A 7,793-nucleotide genomic window follows, 5' to 3' on the forward strand; every position below is an offset into this window, starting at 1 on the left:
GGGCTCAGAGCACATCGGGAGCACTGCTGGGGATGCTCCGGGCTGCAGAGAGCTGCACAGCAGCGCTGCCTGTTGCTGTGTCACACCACAGGTGAGTGGTGCACCCTGCTGAGGCCATTCTGCTCGATGGGAGCTCCATTTCAAGCCAACACGGATCTGATGAGAGTTGTAGAGGACAGGCTGGGGAGCATCGCTGCAGGTAGCTCTGGGTGCTGGCACACAGCCTGGGTGCGAGGCGGAGGAAGAGAGGGGGCTTCATTCACAGCCACAAGGCAGCCAGTACCAAAACGAGCCTGGAGAAGGAGAAGAACCCACACTCCAAAGGGAGCTTGGAGCACATTCCTGCAGTGAGGCTGTGCTGCCGGGGTCTGGCTGCCTCCCCCTCTGCTACCACCGTAATTAGGAGAGAGCTTTTGTTCCATTTGCCCTGCCTCATTTCACCGCCTTTGTTTTTCTTGCAAAGCCGGCGTTCCCGATTTATGCTGAATTCTGCAGGCTGGGTAATGCCATGTGAGCCTGCATAAGTTATCACCTCGAGACTCACACCCGAAGGGCTGCGAGCTCAGGAAGGCGCAAGTGGGGCTCTCAGCAGCCCCTTCCCCACAGCTCTCCAGAACAAACACACCTCCCTCACCGAGCTCTGGCAGGTTATGCGGCCCATAAATCAGGATTCCCGCAGCAATCGCCCATCTGGTTTTGGGGCACGGGTTCCCACGGGCTCACAGCCCAGCGGAGGGGCTGATATGGGGGTTGGGGACTCACCCAGCCCGCCCCCCGCCCCGGCAGGGCCGTATCTTTGTGCTCCCACCACCCTCCCTCCCAGCCCCACTGTGCTCCACGGCAGCGCGGCTCATTTTCTCCTCTGCTTTTCCTACCCGTAATTCAGGCTGGCTTGCGGTTTTTGACACTCAGATCACTCCAGATAAGAATTCTCCACCATTATTATGCAGATGAGCTTATGAATGCCCCTAAGTGCTTTTTGCTTCTGCAGCGAGGGGCTTAGAACAATGCGGTGTTTATTTGGCAGACGTGGGGCGAATGCTAAGTGGCAGCACCGGGTGAGCATCTCTCAAACACACCAACACTGCCCAGGGCTGGGGCTGCCCGCTGTGCTGCTCTCAGGGCATCTCCCATGCACAGAGCTGACAGGGAGAAGATGTCTTGTTCCTCTCTCCCAACGGCTTTGCTCAGGGAAGAAGCAATCCAACATAGACGTTGAGTTTGGTGGAATGGAGTGGGATAGGAACAGATGGGATGGGATGAGATGGGATGGGCTAGAACGGATTGCAATGGAATAGAGTAGGATAGGGTAGGGTAGGGGTAGGGGTAGGGGTATGGGTAGGGTAGGGTAGGGTATGGGTAGGGTAGGGTAGTGTTGGGTAGGGTAGGGTAGGGTATGGGTAGGGTAGGGTAGGGTAGGGTAGGGTAGGGTAGGGTAGGGTAGGATAGGATGGAATGCAGTGGAATGGAATGGACTGGAATGAGATGGGATGAGATGGGATGAGATGGAATGGGATGGGATGAGGTGCTATGGGATGGGGTGGTATGCTATGGGATGGGATGCTATGGGATAGAATGGAATGCAATGGAATAGAGTAGGATAGGGTAGAATAGGATGGGATAGGATGGAATAGGATGGGATAGGATAGGATGGGATCGAATGCAGTGAAATGGAATGGACTGGGATGGGATGGAACAGAACAGAACAGAGCAGAATAGATTGAATCTTTCCTCAGATGAGTTTGAAGCAGCAGGGAGGGGGCTGAGCTGCCTCCCCTCCCCACACACCCCACACTCTCTGCACAGGTGGGAGGCAAACTGGATTTACGGTTTGGAGAACCCAGAGTGAGATGGATGGGGCAAGAGAAGAACCAGACCGTTTCCTCCCCACTGGTACCTCCCTCTGAATTCACACAGAGCACCTCCCGTGCTGATAAATAGGAGCAATGTGCTTCCAGCCCGGCGGCTGCAGCATCCATCAGAATTACGGCGCTGCCGGAAGGCTGCAGAGCACAGCGCTGACAGAGCCGTGATGATGGATGGGACAGGAGGGCACTTTGTTTGGGAGAGATGGGAGAAGTGAGAGATGTTAAACGGCAATAACCCCTTGATGAAGTATTTCTCCATGTCAGGCACCAGTAAATGATGGCGGCTGTATCCAGCCTTGATTGTTTCGTGTCTATTTGCGACCCTCCATTAAAAAACGTGCATGCTGCCTAATTCAGCAGCCCTCCCCATATATTACCTGTGTGGTCGATGTATCACACAGATGCCTCTGATAATGAAATTATAAGCAGAAGGAGATCACATTTTAATAGAAATCCTATCAGGCAACGTGCCCCACCAAAATCCCGCTAACACAGCAAACGGTGCAGGGGAGTCAACTCCTCCTATGGGGCCGCCTACCTGGGAAACACAGCAGCCCCACTCAGTGCCACTCCTCCCCCTGCCCTGCAGCAGCCCCACAGCTGCACAGCCAAATTCCACTTTCGAGGGCTCGTGCTTTCCTGCTACCTCCAAATCCAGGTCATTTTCATGGAAAGTTTTGCTGCAATGCATGCATTCTTTCGAAGCCGATCTGGGTCCATTTTCCAATTTTCCATTGAAAATTTGAGCTGCTTTTCAAACAAGGCCCATTTCCAAGCGAATACGGGCTTGGCTTTGGTCTGCTTTCCAAGAGAAAAAGGGGATTTTTGCCTCCAGAACATGCCAAATGTTTGCCTTTTCAAGTCTTTTTCTTTCTGTGTGAAAACTGCAGCTTCATTGAAGCTGGTGGAAGCGGGGAGTGAAAATCCTCACCCTGGGCTCTGTGAAAGAGGAGCCACGAGTGCACTGAGATGCTTCCCTGGTGATATTGGCTCCAGTGAATGGCCACCAGGACATGGGCACAAGGATATAGCCACAAGGATATGACCACCAGGACATGGGCACCAGGATACGACCACCAGGATATGACCACCAGCACATAGCATATCCACAGCAGTGGCTCTGGGACACCCAATGCCAACCATCCCCAGGAGATCCCCGAAGTTGTGTCAGGCTGAAGGAGCAGTTGACAGCAGAAGTACTTGTCTGACAGGAAAAGCAACGCCGGGCTGCACTTCAATGTGCTATTAATAACGGGCTGCTGCAGAAAGCACTTGGCAAGTGGCAGCAGTTCTGAATTATGATGAAAACTACTGATAATAACAACCACCTGAGTGCAATTGGCTCCAGTGGCTGCGCCTCTCCTGGGGAGCTCCGAGGAGCCCAGGGGTGACACAGGGTGGGCTCCTGGGAGCACCGTCCCCCTGCACTGTGGTTCACTGAGGACACAGCTCTCCTGTGGACCTGCGTGGTGCCACCTGTGTGCCCCTGTGGCCCATGGCCAACAGCAGCTGTGGGCTTTCATCCTGGGCAGGAATGGCAATGAGAGCTCTCTTGGTGTTGCTTACCCAAAAGCTCAACCCCAACCCTTCACCTCTCGCATTGAAGATCAAACCCTGCAATGCCTGTTAACATCTGCACAGATGTTCCAGAAGGGAATTTAATCCTGCCCCAGTGCACAGGTGGGAGCAGAGCACTTAGCACTGCTGGATGATGCAGGGTACCGGGCTGCATCACTGCTTCCAGCGGGAGGAGGCGTTCCCAGTGCAGTCCCTGCAGAGCTCTGAGCACCCCGGCTGTGGTGGCAGCTCTCCTGGAATGCTGAATTCTTGCACCTCTCCAGCCTTTATCACTTGCAATCTTAATGGAGCAGATGTTGTGTGCACGACCATAGGGCAGGAATTCTCTGGCTGGATCCGCAGCCCAAGTTTAATTAGCCACCTGAGCCCCATTCTTCCTCTTGGCAGCTTGCTTGCACTTTAATTAATCATTTCATTTTATTTACAGTGAGAACACGCACTCTGCCTTTGCCCTGCCTGCATCACAAGCGCTGTCTGCTTTTATGGCAGCGCTATCTGAGTGCACAGCATTGCTCCAGGCCACAGCACTGCTGCATGGGACCTGCACTAAGCTGCTCCCAGCCCCAGCACAGCTCTGCAATGCTGCGGGTGCAGACAATGCCCTCCCGACACGGTGCTGTAGTGCTGAGCCCAAAGGAACAGAGCAGGGGGCTGTGTTTGCAGCAAAAGGCCCTGAAGGTGCATCCAAGCAAAGGACAGGACCTGCAGCTGGCTCCAGCAGTTGGCACTCGGTCTCTTTGCAAAAGGAAATCGAGAAAAAACCCATAGGAATTTGTTCCCTTGTCACAGGGATTTAAGGATGGGGCCATGGGTGGTTTCTGTTGTGTCAGAGCAGCTACTGCATGGAAAAGTGCGACCCATCCCTGTGCCAGGAGCCACAGCACAGAGGACAGGGAGCACAAAAAGCTCCAACTCATTGCAGCAGGAGTGCAGCTGCTCTGCCCACCCCTTCCTTCTGATTTTGGTGGCGTGGGCTCCATGCAGTGACTCGCACAGGTCAGCAAGAGCAGCAGAGCCTCTTTGCAAGGGGTGATGTGGGCTCTGTCCCAGAGAGGAACAGCACTGAAAGGCCTCCATGGGTTCCCATGTTAGAGGAGAAGGGAGGAATGGTAAGGAACAGTATTGGGACTGAAGGAAAGAAGGAAAGGGTTGCAGAAAGATGGTTATAAAAACTTAACCCGTTCCATATGTGAGCAGCCCAAAGCCCACACGGTGCCGGAGAGAGGCGGTGGGGCTGCCTGTGCTGCCCTGAGTGCTGAGCTCTGGCACCAGGAGCCAAACAAATGCAGTGCAGGAGCTGCAAGGAGACCTGGCTGTCCCAACCCCAGGCACTTCCCAGCTGCAGAACTTTCCATGACAAAGAAAGGTTTTCAGGAGAAAAGCATTGCTGCTGCAGCAGGAGGGAGAGCAGGACTGGGATGCAGAGGGAGGCTGCTGGCGGCTGCATGGCCATGGGTCTGGCACTGCGCTTTGCCACCCCCAGGGTGGAACCAAATGGGTCCCAGCCTCTCCAAGCACCCCACCCATCCATGCACAGACATGTTGAGCAGAGCAGCCTGGGGCTCAGCACGTGAGGCGGTGCTGGCCGGGCTCATAGGTGGCTTTCTGGGTCAGGTCCTGTGCCAGACCTTCCAAAAATAGAGCCTCTATTTTAATCTGTTCGTTATTTCTTCATGGTTTCCAGAGCGCTCGTTATTTATATGTGCCATGTCCATTTCTCTTCTCCTTCCAAGCACTCCCACTGCCAGGCGATGGGTGGCGGCTGCTGCTGGTGAGCCAGCCTTGCACCACGTGTTCAGCAGCACACTGCTGCAGAGTCCCAGCATGGTGGGTGCTGTTTGCATGCTCCCGTGCTCCATTTGGTTCCCCTGCATCCTTCTTGTCCCTGTTCCACCAGCAGCCAGGACTGAGCATCACCTGTGGGCTCCGGAGTGCACGTCCTTGCGGCTGCACGGGTTGGTGTGCAGCCCTTGGGGCCGCTCTGCTGGACACAGACGGATGGTGAGGACATTATCCCACCCCGTCTGGAAGTGGGACTGCCCTTCCCATGTCCCCTCCCCGGGCCGTCCATGGGCTCCCCTTCTCGCGGTGACATCGGGGCACGCTGCCATCCGGGGAGGGGCTCAGAGCGCAGCGGGACCCGGCGCTGTTCATCTGGCTGGGATGGGGCGGCAGCGCCGGCTGCGTGGGGCTGCTCAGGCACGGCACCGCGCTCTCTTCTCTGCGGTGCAGCATCTCCTTGAAGCGTGACAGCTGCGATTGCTTCCAGATGCGCTCCTCCTCGCTCCCAGCCGGCCGGGGTGGATGTGGTAAACGCTGCAATGGAAACCAAAACTCGGAGCAGATGCACTGTGTGGTATCGTGCACATCTGGCTGTGATGCGCGGGGATGGCCGGAGCCGGGAGCCAGAGCTCCTCCTGCATGGGGTTTGCAGAGTCCTCCTCGTAGCACAGAGCTGGGGCTGCTGCAGACGGGGGTACAGCATGGGAACCAGCAGCCCCGGCACCGTGCTGTCCCCCTGCAGCAGGGATGCAGGACAGACCCACTCCTGAGCCCTGACATCAGCGGTGATGTCAGGAAGGACCGGCACTGGTGACATCATGGGATATATCAGGAAAGAGGAGGGAGTGCTGCTCTTGGCAGGAGGCGGCGGTGAGAGAGGAGCAGCAGGAGCCCAAAGAGTGCTTCAAAGGGAAGAGGCTGCAGGGAGGGTGGGGGCTGACACCCAGCACTCAGCTCGGCCCTGCAGCACGCAGCAGGCAGCTGCAGGAGCATCCAAACCCTAACCCTAATCCTAACCCTACCCTAACCCTAACCATAACCCTGACCCTAACCCTAACCCTAACGCGTCCCCACAGCACTCAGCAAGCCCCTTCTCCAACACAGTTCCCTGCTTCCACCCCGACCCCTGCTCCATACCTTGCTCCCCGCACCAATAACAATTATCCCCATGTACCTCCTTCACAGAGGACTTGAGAGAAGCAATTAATCTCAGTAACAGGCTTTGAAGAGGAGAAGTGCTGTCTAAGCACTGTGCTCTTATCCTTTTGATGGGGTTAGCTGCACTGGAATATGAGTGAAGACATTTGGAGTAAATTAATAAAGAGTTTAATGGCATCCAAAAGTTAGGGAGATGGAGCATTTGAAAGGAGTTCACGGCTTTATGGGAAGGGAACAGCACTGTGAAGGGCATCTTTACTCCACTGAGCTGCTGGGCTCCACGTGACCCAATCCTGCACTGCAGTGCTCGCCCTTGGCCGTGCCCTGGGCAGCACCCCATAGGTGGTGGGGAGCAGCCATTACCATACAGCAGGTGCCTTGGGTTGTCGTGTCGTGAAACAAAAGCACTCCAGAAATAAAGCATTTTCTAGCAGCGTATTTCTGGAGGAGTCAAGGTATGGGCAGTTGGCCCCACTCCCAGCACAATGCCATGTGTCCCATAAATGGTGTTTTTTGCATTGCTTTACGTGCTCGGGATGATTGATGCCCCTGTGGTGGCTGCAGCGTGGAGGCTGCGTTGTGCCTTGCCAGCACATTCTAACATAATTTCCACCACGGTGCTGGGAGGCAAGGACACACAAATGGCATTTGTCACCAGCTCCATCCCCACTACCAGCCAGCTTGCTGGTTTCCCCATAGCCAGGAACACATGCTCAGGGAGTGACCAGATTAGCCCTGCAATGGTGCTAATTACTCTGAATTAATTAGCAATCAGTTAACTCCAGGTTATAAAAGCCCCCTAGTGAAGGAGGAAGCCTAGCAAGAGGGCTCTGAGGGCTGAGTATGGAGTGCTCTATGCAGCTTTTCTTTTCCTCTTTCTGCTCTGCTGGGGAAATGGAAAGGCACAGAGGGGACATAAGGACTTAATGCAATCCCAGCCGCAATCAGAGCAGTGAGCAGCAGGGAGATGCTGCCATGGAGCATTGGGGATGCTGGCTGCAGGCAAGGCAGATACGGTGCCTGGAGAGTACTGCTAACTCCCAGCAGTGGGTGGAGGAGAAGAGATGGAGATGTGGCCTGGGAGCTGGCAGGCGGGGGCAGAGCCCCGTCACAACCAGGGTGCTCCAGCAAGACGTTCCCCCTGGCTCTGTGTAGCTGTTGGCACTCCGACAAGGTGATTACTGCTGCTGCATCATGGCTGCTGGTGGCACACATGCGTGGAGAGAGCATCACTTTTTCCAGTGGCCTCTGCCTTAAATGCTTTCAGCCAAAGGGTCTGGGCTGCTTTCCAAAAGCAACCAAGCTTTCTGCAGGCAGAGCACCACTGAGTGCCCAGAGGCCCTATTAAGGCTGCACAGCCCTGCCCTGCTGGAGCAGCCCGAAAACGTGTTCTGCTCCTGGAGGAAC

This window comes from Gallus gallus, chromosome 22 (genome assembly GCF_016699485.2).
Source record: "Gallus gallus isolate bGalGal1 chromosome 22, bGalGal1.mat.broiler.GRCg7b, whole genome shotgun sequence".
Lineage (NCBI taxonomy): Eukaryota > Metazoa > Chordata > Aves > Galliformes > Phasianidae > Gallus > Gallus gallus.